The sequence below is a fragment of the Harpia harpyja genome, chromosome 1 (assembly GCF_026419915.1).
Source record: "Harpia harpyja isolate bHarHar1 chromosome 1, bHarHar1 primary haplotype, whole genome shotgun sequence".
NCBI classification, from domain to species: domain Eukaryota; kingdom Metazoa; phylum Chordata; class Aves; order Accipitriformes; family Accipitridae; genus Harpia; species Harpia harpyja.
In genome coordinates this window covers 70,294,582-70,315,227 of record NC_068940.1, presented here as the reverse complement: position 1 = coordinate 70,315,227, position 20,646 = coordinate 70,294,582, and the positions used below count along the sequence as shown (strand labels likewise).

At 39.5% G+C, this 20,646-nt stretch overlaps 1 protein-coding gene across 1 annotated transcript in view; it reads left to right on the top strand.

Moving 5' to 3' along the window:
• CHN2 (chimerin 2) overlaps positions 1-20,646 on the top strand; it is a 168,631-nt gene that overhangs the window by 35,036 nt on the left and 112,949 nt on the right. The gene's annotated exons all lie outside the window — the stretch shown is intronic.

Genomic DNA, 20,646 nt, shown 5'->3' with positions numbered 1-20,646 from the left:
AATGTATGTAAATGCATGTCATAGGGAAAAATCTGAAATCCCAGAAAATGAATTTCATCCTGTCCCCCCCAGGAGAAAATGTTCTGGCTCCTTTTCTGCCCTGCTTGCCAGCATGAGGTGTTCTGATCATCCTGCAGGAGAGTGATACATCTCCCTTTTAAAGAGCTACTATGGTCAATGGTAGGAAGTGGTGATGCCATCAGAAAGCATTTAGTACATGCTCTTTCAGGAAAAAAAGCCAACTTCAGTTTCTCAGAAGAAAGATTCCTTGCCAAGGAAGAGGAAGGAGTGGCTATAGACTGAATAGATTGAGGAGGAAAAGTCCTGATAAAATCCTCTCTGTGTTTTGTTAATGGACGTTTTAACAGGTCTGAGTCAGCAGCTTCTCATTGGCCATAATACTCACCCGAAGTTTAGCCTTGGGGTCCTAAGTATTGCCGTGAGTTAGAACTGAGCAAGCCTGTAAATGCACTTTATCTGACCTGTGTACCATAGGTTATACTTTAGCAGTTTTATTATACTTGCAAAAGAAATCTTGCTAAATGAAGTAAACTTTCTGATACTTTTTCAAATGTGTAAAATTAATTCTGTCAAAATCAAACTCTTCAGATAAAATTCTATGTCTATGAAGTCTTTTTTCAAAAGTTTTTGAAAATCAGATCAAATTCTGTCTTCTCCTAATCTTTGTATTTAACACTTTGTATGTAGCACTTTGTATCTTTGTTTTGACATCAACATTTTACTACCACTGAGCCCGCAAACATTTGTAACTTCCCTAACAAAATTAATTTCTTCTATTAATGAAAAAAAATTTTTTTTTTCCCTGTAGGAGCACATAATCAAAAATTGATTGTACCAAACCGACTAAAAATTTCCATGGGAGCTTGAATCTGAAGAATTCCCAATACAGAGAATGGAAATTGAGTGCAGCTAGATCAATGTGATTCCTGTTCGTAGTTATTTATACAAGTAACAGGAACTAGGCTATGCTAATAAGCAAGTCAGCCTTTGAAGTACAAAGTGTATGCAAATGTGTTAGCCAAAATTTGGAGTTTGGAATGTAATTAAGTGAGCAGAAGAAATACTGAGGATGCAGAAAAGTTATGGGACTATGGCCCACTTTCTAAGTGGAATATACTGAATTTTTTGAAGTCTGCCGTCATGTCCCAAATCTTTTTCATTCTTCTGAGGGTAATTTCAGTTGATAAGTGATATTGTAAGCTATTGCAGTTCATGGATGGATGTTTTGCATGTTAATGTTCATACGTTCTTCCTGCTGTTTATGTAAATAAGGGACTTTTGCATTTACCTTTGCACTACTTAGATCTTAACAAGCACAGCATTTTTAGGAATGCTCAATCTTAGGTAATTTTTCTCCTTAATTTCTCTTAGCTTCTTTCCAGCAGCAGCATTGAGCCAATATGCTCACCAGCTTTAAGGGGAATTTAAAGGGAAAGGCTGGTACAGACTTAGGGGTATGGAAAAGTGAAAGGTGAACACATGGAGTTTGAATATTAGGAAAATGAAAAAATTTACTTGTGAATGGATATAACTATTTGTAGAAGAAAAAGCTAATAGAGTAAAGAAAAGGGAAAAATAGCTGGGCAAGAAGGGAAATTTTGAACACTTCAATAATAGCAGAAAGGTGTAAATTAAATTAAAGAAGAAACCTATCATTTTAGTGGTAAGAAGCTGGTATGTACTTTCAAAGCATCCCAAGCCCATGCTGGCTTTTTCTGTTTGTTTGGGGACTTTCTACATTTTAGTTTTTCTTTAAAATCTAAAGTGCTTTAGCTGAAAGTTTTGTTTGTTTCCTAGTGCCCAATTCTGAATTTTTAGGGAACATGCTGCAAGAGGTAGTTGGAGAGCGGCCCTGCTCTCATAAATAATGAAAGTTAATGAATGAAGGTGAATACTCTGTAACGTGGGATAGACTTCATTGTTTGCTATCCAGAAGATGAGAGAAGTTACTCTGGAAAAACAATGTTTGTAATATGCAAACCCACTAATGGTGTTGTTCACATGAGCAGCTGTTGTAGCATTAGACTGTACACATATAAAACCTAAGGATTGGGTTTGAAGTAGCACCATGAGAGCGGTACCAGATTGAGTCAGAGTAGGTGCTTGGATGCTGACATACCACTTCAGATTTCTTAAGTGCATTGACCGATACACCACTGGTAGAGTTTAGTGACAGATTTTGAAGGTAGCACTTGACTGCAGTGAAGGGAATGGCTAGGCAAACTATGCCTTTGGTGCTTTAGTCATCTTTGTTTTGCAAGACTGTTGATGACAAAATACTGGTGTTTTGGTTTACGCTATAAGGTTTCTTATAACACGGATGGAACTAATTAAAAAAAAAGAAAGAAAAAGAAGGTAACACCTTACACAAGAGGAAAAAAGCTACATAGAATACCTTGGCACTTCCTAGGATGTTTGCTCTTTCTGCATCTTGTTTTCTTGATAAAAAAAGAAAGATATCAAAACAAATTTGAAGCATGGATTAAGATGTGTGTCCTGTGTATGTCTCCTACTTGTTTAGTAGGAGAATATATAATAGTAGTAATAGTATATATAGTAGTAATTGTACAATGTGAATTACAGTTTAAATTTCTAAAGGGGAAATCCTCCATAATGGTAAGAATCTTCAGAAACATATTTGGTTTACTGAAACTTAACTATCAGATGAAAATCTTTTTAACCTCCAGAGGAGTCAGATGTTCCAAATTCATAATTTTTAGAAAGACTTCAACAAGTATAGATATCATATAAGACTAGAAATCTCAGGTAGTAGAAAAGCATACATTTTTAATAATATTGAGGGCAACTGGCAAAATATTGGAATCCAAGATAAATACATTGGTTTTCATATTTATTATTAAAAACCTGATTTGAAATCTGTGTATTGCAACACTTCTTAGCATTTCATACTTCTGGTTTTTGCTTGGCACGGGTCATAGAAGTAGCTGGTTGAGCCCGACAGGAAATGATCATATGCAGCCCCACACACTTTCACTCCCCTTATAAACTTTGTTTGCATCCTGGTTTTTATTTTAAACAGGTAGTGATTAAATGTCTCGCAGAAAAAAAGAACTTGGAAGTCATGGTATTTTAGCTTGGCTTAAAAATATTTTAACATGCACGTCTTCTTACTAGGACTGGCAAATTTTTGACTAGCCATGTCTTATAGTCTGGTGGTTTATTGCCATACTGCCCATAATATTCAAGCTGGGATTGGGAATTTCATGAGATAATCACTGCATAAACCACCATTTACCACTTCAGAAAGCCTTATTCATTCTTAGTCTACGTCCTGTGTAGTACAGAATACTTTTGTTGGCAGAAGTGATCGTCAGACTTCAGAATGTTAAAATGCCATCTTTAAAGATTACCCCTTTTATGCAATTTCTTGCTGCCATTTGCTTTCTGCTCAGCAAAACCACCTGGGGGTGAACTATGCAGTGTGGCTTCAGTCAGTCATAATTCTTCTGCTGAGGAAAGAGATTATTTACCAAATACTTAAGGTTTTTCAAGAATGCGACTGAAACCAAAGAGTATGTTGAGTTTTCTGCTCACAGGCACAAGCTGTGTATTGTTCCCCTACGGAAAACATGATTTTTGTGTGTTAAGATGCTATTTAGAAATGGCTCCTGTGTTGCCTGTGCTCCAGGAGTGACTGTGGATGGCAATAGGAGGTTTGCAGGTGCAGGGAATACACATCAGAACCGGTCTGCACAGTTCTCATTGCAAACAAAGTACGTAAAATATTAAACTGGATCTCTACTGACAGAAAACGCTGAAGGTCTGTGGAAAGCTGCAGTCATCACTGATGTCCTCAGAATTAGAATGAGGTTGGAGATCTGCTGGCTTAGGCAAGCTCTCTAGTCCACTTGGATAGTATTTAGGTTTTAGGCTTATCATTTTTTGGCAAATTTAGTCTTGAGAAAAATGTTAGTTGGGCTTGATGTAATTAGGTAACTTCATGTATAAAAAAATTACAGTGATTTCTGAGAACATTTATCCAATAGCAAGTTTAAATGCTGTTAGAGGACAGAAGGCCAAGATAAGTTGTTACAATTGTCCAGCCAGATGTTGTTGGAGCATTGGAAACCCCAGGGCATTCCAGAAATCTTTGTGCTGAAGCAGCCTTCTCTCATATGGTCTAGGTACATCTACAATTGTTGAATAGATCAGCAATAGAGATGGGAGCTGGTGGGATGTGAAGAACAGTTTTTATCTTGTGTTGGAAAGGAGATGATCCTAAAGACATTGTGAAGAAGTAGCACTGCATGAACACTGCTTGGACAGGGGAAGAAACAGAAAGTGCCTTCAGCTTTTTGGCCGTAATTGATAGGGTGGTGAGTGACACTAGGAAATGGCAAAAGATATAGAGCAGAGAGAGTTTAAGAGACAAGAAGTTTTACATTTCAAAATAGAAAGGTCCTTTCTGAAGATTAATTGTGTTTTAGGACCTGTTAGAACTGGGTGTGTTAAAGACTCTATCTTTCTTTTAATGAAATAAGACCTGAATATTTTATACAATAACATACATCTGCATGCTGTGGAAAGTGATTTTTATGTTACATGTATTTATTCCATAAGTTCAGACAAATGCCTTAAGGAATGTGGCTGGTATAATCAACTTCAATATTAACAAAATTTTCAGCAGGGAGGGGCTTCTAAAGCAAGCTTAAAATGACAGTTTAGAACTTTTTTTAGTAAGAATTCAGAATTCATCACATACACTGTACATGTTGCTAGAAAGATACTTCACTGTATACTGCTGTACTTAAAAATTGAGCAGAAAGAAATCAGTGGTTGCCCATCTCTGGGCAGATGCCTCGGCACCACTCCCAGCTTGATCAAGCATTCCAGATTCAATAATCCAACTCAGAACAGTTTGGCACAGCCTCATCCTGTGTTCAGGGATGATTTACTGATGGACTTGCTTACTGTTTTGGGCTATGTGAAGCCATAACAGTATAACCACTGTGGGTCTCTTGCACAAGGTGCCAAGACCATGACAAATCCCCAGCTCCTATTAAGTAATTTCCTTTATTGGACATGAGAAGTGGAAATAAACGCTTCATTCTTGGTTTAAAATTTAAAATCTAGGTAATCTATATTATCATAATTTGCCAAAACCGGGTCACACCAATTCTGGTTTACCCCTTCGTATGGTGTTATTGCAGGAATGAAGTTTCTGTTTCCCACTCTACTTGCCATGCAGTCAGGAAAACACTTGTTATAACAGGTTGACTTCTAGTTCCATGTCCCTGTGCAACTATCATTTACATTTAAGTCTATAATTTGTTCTCTAATGTCTGTTATAAGGAAGCAAGACATGACTATATGACTTTGAGAGATCAGAAGTATAAAGTGGTGTGAAATAACCAACCCAGAGCTGTTAATTGCATTTCTTTGTATCATGCTTACTATGTTTTTTGTTTATGCTACACATGAGGATTTTTAATAGGAAGCTTGATTCTGAAAGCAGTGGAACATATCAACAATGAAATAATTTTTTTAAGAGACACTGTAAAGGCTGATAGTCCCAAATTTTACTTACATGGGTTTTGTTTACTTTATGGGCTTGATGCTAGTCTAGACCTGCCTCTAATGCTGCTAGCTTCAAAGCTTCTTAGGTACAAGAGGAACCTCCCTCTGCCTTTTTTTCCTCCGGCAGTGTGGTTGTTTGAAGCTGCTCCTTTGTTTTCAGTCTGTAACATCATAATGTTAGTCTGCATATAACACAGCCATTCAGGTTCTTTCAACTCTATGTAGTAATCACATTTATGAGAATGCTCTTAGGGTTGTAGTCAAAATGTTCATTGATAGTGTAAGACAATGTTGTTACCTTACATGTAAAACTTTCAAATCACCTCTCTTCGCGAGACTTGAATGGTGGAGAGTGTCCCCAATAATTCAAAATGCCTGAAATAGAAGGTTGAAAAGAATCAAAGCCAAATACAGAATACATTTTGAAGACTGTAATTGAGTATACTTCGATAGTGTGGAGTATCCAAGGTGAGGCAGTTGGCGAGCCTGCAGTGATTCTGTTGCATGGGTATTTTGAATAACTAAGCAATTGAACTTTTAGGGTCATCAGCATGCAATGAAGAAGTTCAGTGCTCAGCACTGAATGTGTATGGAGATTTTCCCGTGATGAAAAGGAGACAGAAATTTGACATAAAGCACAGACTTCAGTAGCAACTGATAATTAGTGTATCCTAATTTTAGGTGAGCAGCTTGATACTATGAGAGCACCTGGTTGGAAGTTTCTAAAGCTGAAAAGTTAGGACTCAGAATCACTTTTGAAAATGGCCAAAGTCCCAGCTAACCTCAAATTTACAGTGCTAAGTCCTTAGTATTTGAGAAGTATGAACAGTTAGCGTTGTGCTGATGCTGATAGGACAGAACTTGGAGAAGACCTCATTTTTAATGCTTGATACCTGAACAAAAGTATTTACATGTATTTTGCTAAGTAAACACTCTTTCTTTGTAACACAAGTTTTTTGGTGAAAGATTTGCATGTTGCTTTTCTTTTTATTTGGTTCCAAGTTTTAGTTAGTTCTTAAATGTCTCTTAGTATCTGATTCAGATAGGCTGTTCTGTCATAGGATGTTGACTTTGTATCTGAGTGTGATAAGAGTCACTTGCTCTTAATAGTCAGGCGTAGGCTACAGACTATATAGAATACAATTTAAATGTATATGTATTTACTGTATCTTCATTGCCCAAACAAAAATAAATAAATAATAAGAAAGGAACCTGGCAATTTCTAACCATGAGTAACATGGCTGGCAGGTTAATTGCAGGCTTAGGCATGAATATGCAAAGGCGCAGATGATTCACAATTGCAGGAATAAAAGGACAATGAATGAAGTCTTTGGCTAGATGTACAGTTATGCCAGTGAGGCCTGGCACCAGAGAGGATGAATATAATACTTCCTCGATTGGGCAATCATCAAGATCAAGAACAAGTTGTTCCATGAGCAGAACTGCAATGAAAACTGGTTTCCTATGGGTTTGTGACATACCCACTGCGCTGCATGACTTCTCCTCACCATGTGCTTCACCCCAATATCTGCAGCTGCAGTTCCCATGGTCTTCGGTGCTCCCTTGCCTCAAAGCAGTCTTCTGTGCTCTCCCCTCAATAACATCCCTCCTCCCATCATGGTCCCTTAACTGCCAGCTGGGCTGGAGGCAGTATGCATTGCTCTTTAATTTAACAAACCAAACTCTTAAGTCCCTGCTGTGGCCTTTCTTGCATTGGTAAGTCACAAATTTTACCTTCATTCTTGAGAATGCAGCTGATAAAATGTAAGGGTAACCTTAAGACACTATTTAGTTGGCAAAAAAAATTTGAGATGTTCAAAGTTTGAATTCAGACTGAAATTTTGGAGTTTGAAACCATATTTTATATCTATTGGACTGCAGGATCTCAGTGGCTTTTAAAAATCTCTAGTCCTTAAGGTGCAGAGAGGCCCTTGACTAACTCCTGATTAACTCTCATGAACTTAGGAGGAAAGTGAAGAGTTATCCTTCCTATCAATTATATATTTATTGATGGGCATTTAAGTTCTACCACTTCTTTGGTACCTTGTTTCCTTTACTACATAATGGATTAGGAAAGTTCTTTTAATATGCCTGTGTTGGATAGTATGAGTGGTGCACTCTTTTGGATTTGTGACCATAAGGATTTGCAAAATGCTCATTTGCAAGGTGACAGAGTACTAAAATGAATCTGGACAGTCTTCCCATACAACGTGCTTTTAGCTGCAGTAGCACTTCACAGTAAATCTGTCATGAAAGGTATGGCACTGGCAGTATTTGCTGTTGTTTCAGTGCACTACAGTTGCATTTCTCTTTCTCCCTGGTTTTGCTTTATGCTCCATGACAGTTGAGTCACTTAGTGAGTGTCGATGAGCTCTGCTGGTTTTTTGTGGCTTTTCAAATAGCCTGAGCAATGAAAAGAGCTGGAACGAAATGAGACATTGGCTGTAGTTTCACTTCTTTGCTGATTTCCTGCAGATTTTTTTAATGTAATTTCAATATGAAACAGATTATAGTGTGGTGATCTGAATAAGTTTGAAAAGTTATATGACATTTACCGCAAAGTACTTGTGAGGAATAAAGACTGAACTGGGTTTATATCTGTTTGGGTTGTAGAGGAATGAAGCTTTGATCAATAATCTTGAAGTACACAAAATTGCTGCTGACGTCTTTAGTGGCTGTATGTAATAAGGAAGACAAGGCAGTCGTATGGATCAGTATGCTCATCTGGACGAGCTGAGCCAATCCAAAAAACCCTAAAGTAGTTTCTGCTTTAAAGGGTGCTCTCTGATTGACTGTGTCAGAATGGGGTTACCAGCAAGCAGTGACTGGTATTTTTTTGAAGGGTGATAGTGAAAACACAACCCGAGAGAAGCTTTGACAAAATGAGCTCATAAACTCTGAGAACGCCTGAGTAGGACAGTAAGCATCAGGAGTAGGCCAATGATTTACAGCGTATGTGTCACTGGTGGAACTGGTACTAGAGTACTGAGTCAGTCCTTCTCATCGCCTTCGAAAAGGAAGTTGTAAAAGGTAACAGCAAACAAGACAGACACCAGAATGATATGGGGCCTGAGTAATGAATGTGTCTTATACAACAAACTTTAAAAACTCATCAGGCTCGTTTTATGAAAAATGAGTTTGAGGGAGAGCTTGATTACAGCATAGAAACTCCTCCATAGAGAAGAGATAGGGAGCGCTAAAGGCTTTTTTTAAATTTAGTAGAAAATGACTAATAGTCAGAAACAGAAACCAGATAAAGTCGAAGTAGAAATAAGGTGCTTGATTTAACGTGAGAAAGGATGAATGAGTGAGGGAGATGATGCAGTCTCTATACCTTGATTTCTTCCATTCAACACTGAATGCTTTTCAAAAAAGTGTGTTTCCATAAAATATTAGTAAAAGTAAGGGTGTGATACATAGGACATTATGCAGTCTCAAGCCTGGTGTCCTGTGAAACTTAATAAAATGACCAGATCACTTTGGCTGAAGACACTAATATAGCAGTTAATCCACAAGAAGCCTGTATGTAAGTACAGTTCTGGTGCCTGTTTTACATGCTGACCTATTTCAGTGCTGAAGTACTTCAGTGGTTAAGTTCATGGTGAGAATTAGTCACAAACTTATTTCAGTGTAACAATTTCTGTTTGTCTTTTAAATCTCTTATCATCTCACAGCACTTTTATTTGTAGAGCAGCATTACTAATTCGTATACACATGATACTGAAAACACTGGTAGGCAAACAGTAGCTGAAGAGCCAAGAGAGGAAGGGTAAAATCCTGTTTTATTTGCAATTCACAGTAATTACTTGCTTTTCTTAAATTGAATGAATGGCAGTGGCCTTGTGGATGCAGAGCAAAGTGTGTGATGCCATTTTTCTAAAAGTTTGTGGTTTTAGGAGTATCTCAAGCGTGGAGAAGGGGAAGCAGGAGGGCTTTTCAAACGCATTAGACAAAATATTTCAAAAGGTATTTTAGGGTTAGATGATTACAGAATTAATACTGATGATTGTTAGAACAACTGCAAGAACTTTTTAAAATGTTGCTATTTATTCTGAGTTCATTTTCTTCTGAAGGAGGAAAGATTATAGGACTTTGAGGTGTAAATTGATAAAATTTACAGTACTATTTTTAGGAGTGAGGAAGCCTCTTCAGTAGCAGTGCAGAGGTCAGAGTGATTTTTAAAATATAATTTAACTTTTTGTTATTCGTAGGGGGTTTTTTGCTTAGCTGTATGGCCTTTTCCTTTCTTTAAAAGGAGCTGCAAGGAAAGGTCAATTGAGGGAGCACAGCTGATGCCTGCTGGGAGGGGGACATAGCTTGGCATACAAAATACCTGGTCATTAGGACCCTCCCCAGAAGGATCTGAGTGCTGTAATTAAAAGCAGTGCTATATTTTTGTATGCAGCTTCAGTTCTGGTAGGTGCCAAGTATCCTCAATTTTAACTGTACTCAGATCTGAAAGTGATCAGTCGTGGGAGCAATTAATGGTCTTACACGTTCTGGACCCTGTACCTTGTCAGTCTTTTAATGACATCTACTCTGTGTCTTGACCTCTACCCCTTGCACACTGATCTCTACAAAAAGGACTAAAAGACTGTTCTATTTAATAGAAAGGACATAGCAAGAAACACTAGATGGGTCTGAAAGAAGAGAGCTGTCAGTAATACATGGGATTTGATTCAAGATCAGGTACAGTGCTCTAGTATTTTATTTTCTCTATTTCTTTCTTGCTCCAGATGTTGTACGGTGTTAAGTGCAAAGTGAAGCAGCATGTCATTGTTCTTATTTTTGCCTTCCTAACCATTTAAAGCTAAGTTTGGGTCAGGAATGAGAATAATCTTCTGTTTCCTTCCCTGTCATTAGTGGGGCTTTGAGCACTGAATGGCTTTTCAGGAGAGTTACACATTTCCTTTTGTTTTCTTCCCTGGCAGAGTGGAATAAGCTACAGGCTGGTGAATTTTATTTTACTGAAGCTTTCCTCTTGGAAAATAAAATGAAAGCTGTGCCACAAATACAGCCCAAGAATCCAGTCTGGGGAAAGGCCAGTGGGTCGTGTGGCATTCCTGTTTGCTAGAGCCATCTGTGTGAGGGTAGCCTGACCTTCTGCAGACCTGGGAACAGAGAGGAGAACATCTTCAGTAAATGGGTATCACATGAGAGTTAAAAATAAAACTTCATTATTGTCACTGTTCAGTTCACTTGAGGAAAAAACATGTTCTGATATCAAAATCAGTGTTGCTAATTGTCATTTAGTGTCACCCTTCTCAATTTTCTTTGTTGAAGCATGCACCCACTAAAACATGAGCAAATGTTCCTCACAAAGGGAACTTCTTAAACTCAGGATTTAGAAACTAAAACAGTAATTTCCTGTCCCTCTGTCAAAAGAAATCATTTTAATTATTTACAATTCTGTTCCCATTTCCTACCTTTGTTTTAAAAATGGTGGAAAGAATTCTTAGTTGAAATAAGTACAGATGCAGATAATTTTTGAGCAGAGCTATACAACAGCCAACATCTAATTTATAAAACACAGATAGTGGGGCTGAGTTGCAGGAGGCTTTGGGGGTTTTTCTTTACATTAGGTATGTTAAATTCCTTTGGCATGTTTTGCAGAGGTCCTAATGTTAATAGGAACTTTATGTAGCAGCAGCAAAATATGCAGCAAAATTTTATATTGTGGATTGGAAATGAATTTTCCTGTGGTGATTTCACATAAATTAGAACTGTTGAGGGACAAATTTTGCACTCCCCTGAAAGCAGTTTGATGTGTGTGTACTCACCTAGGGATTGAAATTGATCCCATGAGATCTTTTCTCTACCAGCGTTCTCGTAATTCATGTGGGCGACAGGATTTCAGTTTTAAACAATTGGAAGTGCAGTCTTGCTCTGAGCTATATAGATAAAGTCATGCCTATGCATATATGTGTTGTGCATCTCCTTTGTGCATGGACTCATTCAGGACCTCTTCATAACCTTGGATGAGAAATTCTTGAATTCAGAATAATTGCCCTTCCAAAAGTCTGAAAAATTTAGTTAAGCGATGTTTTTTATCTAGTATTTCTCTTTTATCTTCTCTTCCAGCACACAGTCACATAGATTCTGTGGTGTAGAGGTAGAGATAAAAATCCTCTCAAAACCTCCCCTGTGATGGACCACTTGTCATATGGTTCTGAAATGGCTTCTTCCCTATGGTAGGAGTGGAGACATGTAGCTGCCTTGGTGGGAGGGGAAGGGAGCAGAAGAGGGGGCTTATTCCATCCATCTTACACAGGACTCAAACACACCTGGAAGCATCTCTCTAGACTGATAATTAAAGTAGCCTAAATGACTAGGTGAGACTAGATGCACAACTTCTAGATGGCTGAGGCAAATCCCTAGAAATATTTCATTATGCTCACTCTGTCCAGGCTTAGTCTTTGGACAATTTGAGGCCTGACGGAGGGACCAAACCAGTTTGTCTCAGCAGCTTACCAGTAACTAGTGGGTTTGTGTCCAGATGTCCCAATGTACAGGTATGTCTTAAGTGTGGTAGAGGCTGGATCAGATTAATCTGTTCTAAATAAGTATCAATTACATGCCAGTCTGACCATCATTTCTTTGGCAGATTCAGGTGGAAGATGATAATGCTGATTTTATCTTCTTTGGAAAGAATATACCAAGCACTGCATCCTGTGGTATCCCTGACTTACTCTTTGCAGCTTTTGACAGGCTTTCAGCCACTGGATTGTCTCTGCCAGTGCCACATCATCAGAAGCTATTAGCTAAAGTTTAAGCTGTTCTTACCTCTTCATCCACCATCATGACACCATTTTATTAGTTCTGCACTCTGTATACCTATGTGCATTGGATCTTGACTTAATCAGCTAATTGAATCTTGTTAATCAGCTTCTAAGCTGCTTTTATTGGACACTATTGACTGAGATGTTAAGACTATATTCGGCATGGTTGGTATTTCTGCTTGGATGTAGCGTGATAAATTTTGAACTCCACATCTGATGAGTTTTACTGTTTGAGAAATGTAATGTGTGTCAGTGAGCTGGACCTGCCTGTTTGGTTGGAAACCAGGAAAAAAGAGGACAAGACATGAAGCTTCTTGCAGCTGTTTGTAGAGCCACTGCTGGGAGGTGAGGAAGGTATAGAACTCTTGGTGTGCTCAGGGAGCAATCCTGGCAGAAGCTAAGAAGCGTGCAGCTACTTACATAGCAGCTATTGCCAACATTGAAACATGTTCCAGCCCATCCTCAGTTGCTTATCATGGCTGTCTTGCTGGAAGTAACTATTTTCTCAGATCTTCCCACAGATACGCTTGTTTAAGATGTTTCCTGACCTTGTTCCGTCCAGAACAAGCTTGGTTAATTTATGCAGCCTAAAAACCATGGCTTTGTTTAACCCTACCTGCTGCACTCTTGGGAGCTGAGACATCTGGCAGGAGGGCTGTGTGAAGGAGCTGGGCAATAATATTTTCATTGAATCATAGAAAAGTTGGTTGGAAGGGGCCTTTGGAGGTCTTGAACCAAAACCATTTCCAGCACTATATGAGGTGAACCATGGCTTTGTCCAGCTTAGTCTTGAAAACCTTTAAGAATAGATATCGCAACATCTCTCTGGGCCTGTTACACTGCTGCCCAGAATTTTGTTTAATCATGTTTGTCCAATCTGAACCATCCAAGCTGTAGTTTGTGATGCTTGCCACTTGTTGCATTGTCTGCTACTACCAAGGAGAGTTTGGGTCTGTCATCGCTCCAGCTGCTCTTTAAGCAATTGTAGGCTGCTATTAGATTGCCTCTTGGCCTTCTCTTTGCCACACTAACAAAGCCCAGGTCCCTTAAGTTCTGTTTGTAGGTAATGTGTCTTCTGTATGTTTTTTGTATGATTTGTGAAGAAAGCACACTGTTGGTTTGTATTCAGTTTGGAGTGCACCATGACCCCCAGGTCAATTCAGCAAGGCTGCTACACAACCAGTCAGTTCCCAGCCTTCAGTGATGTATGGAGTTAGTCTGCCTCAGACACCGAACTTTGCACTTCTTGTTGAACACGATGGTTCTGTTGTCCCAATACTCAGTTTGCCAAGGTCCTTCTGAACTGAATCTCTCAGGGAGAGATTAAGCTAAATGGTCATTTATTATTGTCCACAAAGTTGCTGAGGGGCCTGTCTTATCACTCAAGTAGTCGATGAAGATATTGAACAATATCAGCCCGCTATTGATATTGGGGTACTCTGCTCATTAACAGCTGCAAAGCAGTTGTAAAGCCATTGATTATCACCCTTCAGGACTGGCAATCCAACCAACCAATTTTCAACTGACCTAAGAGTCTATTCTTCTAGCCCTTACTTCCTCAACTCCCAAATGAGTCTGGGAGGGTCACAGTGTCAAAAACTTTAATAAGTCAAGGTCTGTTGCATCCACCTGTCTCTCCTCATCCACATAGCAGGTCATTTTGTTACAGAAAGCAGTCAGTGATCAAGCATGGTCTGTCTGGCCTGTGTTGACTCTCTTTGATTGCCTTCTTGTCCTTCGTGTGTCTGGAAGTGTTCTCCTAGAAGCATGTTCCCTGCCCTGTCCAGGGACTGAGGCGAGGCTGACTGGCCTGTTGTTCTCTTGGTCCTCCTTCTTGCCTTTCTTAAAATAAGCATAATATCAGCATTTTTCTGGCTGTTGGGTACCTATCCTGATCACGTGCATTTTTTCATACAATGGCCACACAATCACATCAGGCAACTCTTTTGGCACCCTTGGATGAATCCCATCCAGCCCCAGGTATTTGAATAAAGACATCTAGTTTTGCTGACGAGTCCCTAACCAGTTACTTTCCCACTGTCGACCGCCCGTCCCTTTCCCAAACTGTAGAGGTACATGCAGAGGTCTAGAAGCAAGCTTTTCCACATTGTCTGTCAGTGGGTTGCCTACCCCATTAATCTCTGGACCTACATTTTCCCTGAACTTCCTTTTGCTGCTGGCATTGCTTGCAGAAGCCCTTCTTGTTTCCCTTTGCATAGCTGGCTAATTCAGCTGTAGCTGGCCTTTGACCTTCCTGATGTTAACTCCTAGTGACCGAGCACTGTGTTTATACTCCTTCTCTGTTGCCTTTTTAACTAGCAGAACTGCTTCTTGGAGAGGATGTGTGTCTGCAGCTTGCGTGTTCATTAAAGCACAGGGAAGCTGGAAGTGCACAGACGGTGTTCCCGTCACTCTCCCTCCAGGGCAGAGGAGTGCCTGCTAAAGATACCATCTTAATATTTACAGCATTTCAGTCACCTGCTTTTGTACACATGTAGCAGGTCATGAGAAACTATTACTTTCCATATCCCTGATGGCTATTTACAGTATGACTAATTTATCTTACCAGGCACTCTAATATAAATATGTATTATATTAGGATACTGGTATAAATGGCCCTGTTGTTCAGAAGAATTGCTCTGGTTCAACATAATACTTTTACAGTTACACTACAGTGTTACTGCTTTTGAATTCAGTGAAGTGTCATAAAATTGAAATATAGGAAGTGAACCTGTCTACAGTTTGCGTATTTTTTACTTCAGAGACCAAATAATGGCAGCTGGCAACATTCTGTATTTTGAAGCTAAGAAAAAGCAATGCATGTATAAAACTTTTGCTGTGGTTATTCCGTGTGGGTACTGATGTATGCCATGGGATTGTTTATGTCCAAAGCATTCCAGAGTGAGTGGGTATGATGTAGCTCTGATGATGTCACGTGGGAAGGAACCTCCTTTGGCTTGGTTGTCCTGCTGTTAGACTCTTCCCCTGAGCCAATGTTGTTGGCCGTTGTTGGAAATGGTGTGTTGCACAAGACGGGCATTTGGTCTTCCCTTGGTATTGCCACTTTTTTGTTACTACGACTTTTATATCTTGATACTTTTAGCTTTCTCTTATACATATTCAGTTCAAGTGAATGTGTTTTCTAGTACATTTTATTAGTAACTAGAATTTGTCAATAGGATGGATAAATAAATAATGTTGTGAAAGCTTTTTCAAGTCAAACTTTCCGTGCATCTGTTTGTTTTGTAATGCATTAATGGCAGCACAAATGTCCACTATTTCATTAATTGTATTTCTTATTCAAGCTGAAATAGCTAATTCCTGGATTAGTTTCTAGTACCAGAGAGTAACAAAAGAGCAGTTGACTTTGACCTTAATTCAGTTTACTCAGTGAGACATCAATGTGCAAGGTCTGCTGCACAATTGTATTTCAGAATTATGTTTCTTTTAAGAAGACATCTCAAAGGTCACAAGAGGCACTTCTCGAAAGATTTTCAATAACAGCTTGTTTGCAAGATGAAATTCCAAATCAGTAAATGAATAATGAATAGAGCTGGAATTGGATATATAACAATAACTTTTAGAAGTGGGTAAGGTAGACATGTCCTTTTCCAATTTGAGCAGGAAAAAAAAAGTACACGACTTGAAATCAGAAGAGACACCTGAGCTGTACAGCTATATTTGAGATATTTTTTTTTCCTGGATAGTTCTGTCTGTCCCACCATACTTGGGTTTTTCTTTTTTTGTTTGCTGGTAACTTTTGTCTCAGTACTTCAGTTACTTCCTGCACTTATCTGCTCCTTCGTGGAGTTAGGGAGTACTTTGTTATTCATGAGGAACTAAGTCAATCATCACTTTCTCATGTCATCTTGCATTGCATCAGCTTCCTTTTTCAGATGAAATGGATGGGTGTAGCTCTCTACGGAGACTAGCAGTGCTGTTTGCAGGCTTGGTTTTGGGTGGTGGTTGCTCAATAGTAGTTTGAACGTTTAAACATTGCAGTTAATTTATGTTTATCCATGCCAGTGCAAGGCTTGGCCTTTAAGCACTGTTGGGGTAAATGGGCATTTTTACTGCAGTGATGTTGTACCATTATCCCTACAGTCATAATTGTAAAGATTTGCATTTTCAGTGGAGCTGGGTAAGGATTAAGAGCATAAGCAGGAGAGAGGTGGATTGTAGAGATATAACCAAGAGCATAATTTGTCCTGCCAGCATCCTATAATTGCTAATGATGCCTTAGAAGAAGTAAAAGAACTTGGGATTTTTGTTTGCAAGATTGCCAATTAATTTGTTTACTGGGGGGTTGAAGGAATATTTTATGGAGTATGAGAGCTGCCATGTAGCAAAAAATACCTTATCATTTCAGTTTTAAGTTTCAGTCTGGAGCTGCATTCAGGTTTGAGTAGAATTGAAATTCTATTGAAACAGAAAAACAGACTTTCTCCAGTGCACTGTATGGTCTGCTCTGCTCTGATTTAGTTCCCCGACAGCGTAAGACTCTGCTACCTAAGTTAATACATTAATATTCATTGGGTAGATCAGTATTGCACTGTTGGAGCCAATAAATTTTGGTTTAGTTTAAAATCAGAGATGATATTTTATACATTATGTTAGCACACAATTTTTATTAGCATATCAGACTGTGAAAGAGTGATGCATTGCAGGAAAAAGCCAAGTATTTCAAGTTAATTGCTATTCCATTAAGTAGAAGTGGTGGTTTCAGCTTAAAAGAGTGTAGAGAAATGTTTGGCTAATGAAAAGAGTGCTCAGAGTGATAATAACCGTTTGATGCAGTGAAGATGCTGGCTGAAAATACTCACCTCAGCGGTCAGAACTGAAGGCCCTCAGAAGCAAGTGGTGAGATGGGACTAGTCCAGCCTGCAGAAGCACTTATGGGATGAGCCCAAGAGGCAGCAGTGCCCGCTGAGGCCCCATCACGCTACTAAAAATAAAGAAAGAAATAAACAGCCGCCAAGATAAACATTCAGCAGCAGGTTTTTCTGACCTGACCTGCTCTTTTTGTCCGGAACAAGTAGTGCCAGAGAGCAGAAACCACATTAAAGCCCTCGGTTAGAGGGTAGCTGGTAGACACGGGTGTGATCCAGCAGATTCTTCTGCGCCATGCCGCCGCCACCGCCGCCGCCGCCGGGGCTGTGCTCTGCCGGCGTGCTGCCAGCCTGCACGGACAAGTGGCTCTTCTTGCAGGGGCCATGGCGAGGGCAGGGAATCGAGGCAGGCTGTTTTCTTTACCCGCTTTCCTTCTCTCCTCCTCAGCCTCCTGCTGTGCTCTGGGCAGGTGTGGAGCCGTCACTTTTTGGGACGTGCCAGCAGGTGCGAGCACAGCCACTCAAGCTCCTTCTTAATTTTCATCGACACCCTGCAGCTTCTTAATTCCTCTGCCATGGAGGGGTTGCAGCTGAAATCAGGGTGGAGGGAGGGAATTCAGCTCCCGCTGCCTGCTATGGAGATCTCCGTTTGGAAATGTTGAAGAAAAGCTCCTGAGACTCATTTCGAATCATAATGCAACAGCAGTTTTCTTCCCCGTACCCCTCTTCAACGATGCTCTCAACAGCTACCATTGATTTCTGTGCCCCGAGTGGAGCACTGCAGCACTACAGGGCTATTTTTTTTGGATTGGAAATATTTACTCCACTGAACTTTGCACTGAAGATTGGATATGTTTACTTCTGCTTCCTTCTCTCTCTACCTTGCCCCTGCTTTGTGCCAGTGTAGAGCGCCGCTTGTTTTTGAAACGTGCTCTGTTATTTGAGGCAGCAGAAGTATTTGTGGCTCATTTTATGATGATGTCTAAAGGCCAGATTTGAACTGCCATTCTGCTGCTGCGCAAGGCTCAGGGCAAGGTGACTCCGTCCCCAGGAAAGCTCAGAGAGGCTGGGAGAAAGACTGTGTTGTTTTTCTCTCTCTTACGGGGTGGAGAGTAACACAGGGAGCATTTGGAAGAGTTAGAAATTAAACTCAATGTCTGAAGTTTCAGTACTGTCCTTTAATTGCAAACCCATCCTTTGTCATTTCTAGATGTCAGGGTGTTCCTTCCTGATATGTCCCTGAGCTGTGTCACTGGTTTGTCTTTTGTCTAGCTGGACCTGTGAAACTCTGAATAAAAAATCGGTAAAACCACAAAATTTATTTTGGAAGTCAGTGCAAAGAGGGAAGAAAACGTACTGATCATCCCATATACTCTTCTATGAAAAATCCACTGAAACCTGAAGTGATCAAAAGAGTTGTAGTAAGTGTGTGAGATGGAGTACACAGATCACACTTGTAGAAATAAAGGCTGAATCTTAATGAGTATATAAGGTAGAGAAATCTACATCTATATAGGCTGGTAAATGTGTATGAGCATATTCAGAAAAAAGATGGACCTCGATGAACTTTTTCAGCTATAGTAGGATGTAGCCACTGGAACTCATCCATTTTAAATCTGATTGTATAGTACTGGTGTTTGGTCAGGGCTGCTGTGTTTTACTTTTATTATAGGTCAAGATTCAGGTTTCAGTTCTGAAATAAGGTTGTCTTCACAATATTTATGGATGAAGGAATTTGACTTAAACTGGCTTTGAATTAAAAAGTGTTTGATGCTGCTTCTAGCCTAGGATTTTGGTAGTTTTTTAGCTTGGCTTTTAATAATTTTTTTTTCATCAGGTTAGATATTTATTTCAGTGATGAGCAGAATCTGTGTTCAAGCAGTGGATAGTTTGAGGAATATACTTCTGTAGTTCTGTAGGTCAATTTAATCTTTACTTCTTTAGCAGTTAGTGCAAATTCTGTCATAGGAGAATACTTCTATAGATATGGACATGGGTGCAAAAATCAAGTGCCCTTTCAGTGGCCAGAGTTTTGAACTGTAAGGGATAAATCAGAGAGTGGCTGGCTCTGGCTACTATTATATAGTGCATGAATAAAATTATTATAATTGATAAACGTAAGTTCGTGATACTTCAGTGTGAAGCACCTTGCAGTCACTGGTACTGAGCTTACTGAGAGGAGCATGAGAACCATCTGCTGTTAACACCATGGCCGCCGGGTTTTCTGAGCTTATGATGATTATATATAATTCTGGACAGCTCTTTGGCCAAAATAAATCACTCCCACCCTACTGAAATCAACGGAGCAATTTTAAGTTTTATAAATCAAAGTTTGGCACTCTCTGATATAAAAATTTTTACTGAGTTGGAATATCATGGGGGTCTCACTCAGTTTTAGGCTGCATTCATTTTTTACCTCCTAGGAGGTATTCCTTTAGTACTGATTATGCTACTTTATTCCCAATTACATTCACTTTTTGATAAATTTAAAGCTAATTCATAGTCTGTAGCACTTTTTAAGTAAACCATGCAAGTATTTGTAACCTATTGTTCAGAAGACAATAAAGATACTCATTTAGATGCAGAATAAGTGGTGCAGGAATGTAGTGCGCTGGTCTAGGATATGCAAAAAGTAGTATGCCTGCTAGGCTAATGCTTCTGTAGACCAGCAGGAGCAGTCAGGGCCCAGCTCTGAAATCTAGGTTGGAACTGGTGCAAGAAGACACCGCTACTTTGAAGGACATTGCAGCTTAAAAGTTGAATCTGTTTTAAGAGGAATCATAAAAGCTGCAAAGGCTTTCTTCAGAGCTGGCATCAAACCATTTTGGCACCTAATCAGTCATCTATTCCACTGTTACAAAACCATTGGAACATTTTCAAGTGAGTGTTTTGAGATTAGCATTTGTACAAGGCTCTCCTGCTATATTAAAAGTGCCTGCAATGCATTTCTTGGGGAGGTGTGATTTGCAGCTAATGATCACGAAGCACCATCTCATGTTGATTTTTTGTTAGTGCTTTTATGCACAACCACTGGGTCGTTAGATGGAAGCTCACATTTCATGGCTCCTTTTAGCCAAGGGTTATGTCATCATAAATTGTCTGTGGCAGAACTTGGTGTTCTCCTGAATTTCACTGTCTAATGGCACCAATCGTGTGCCTCGTGGACCTCATCAGATATACATGACTGCTCTCAAATCTGGCCTCCTCACTCTGGTGGGGACTGAGTTTTGGACCCTAATGAGTGAGAAGCTGGGAGGAAATGTGGTTCTTCTAGACAATAAATTAGTTTCAGAAAAGAAGCATTTCTCTGTTGAAAATGTTTACCATTTGGGGACTCTGGACCAGACTTTGCACAGCAGCGGTGTAAGTAAATTGACTGGCATCAGATAAAATGATGCACTGAAATCAAACTGTCGAGCAATAGAGTATAGGCATGTCTTTGACAATACAATGAAGTCAGGTGCTGTTCTCTGGTGCAC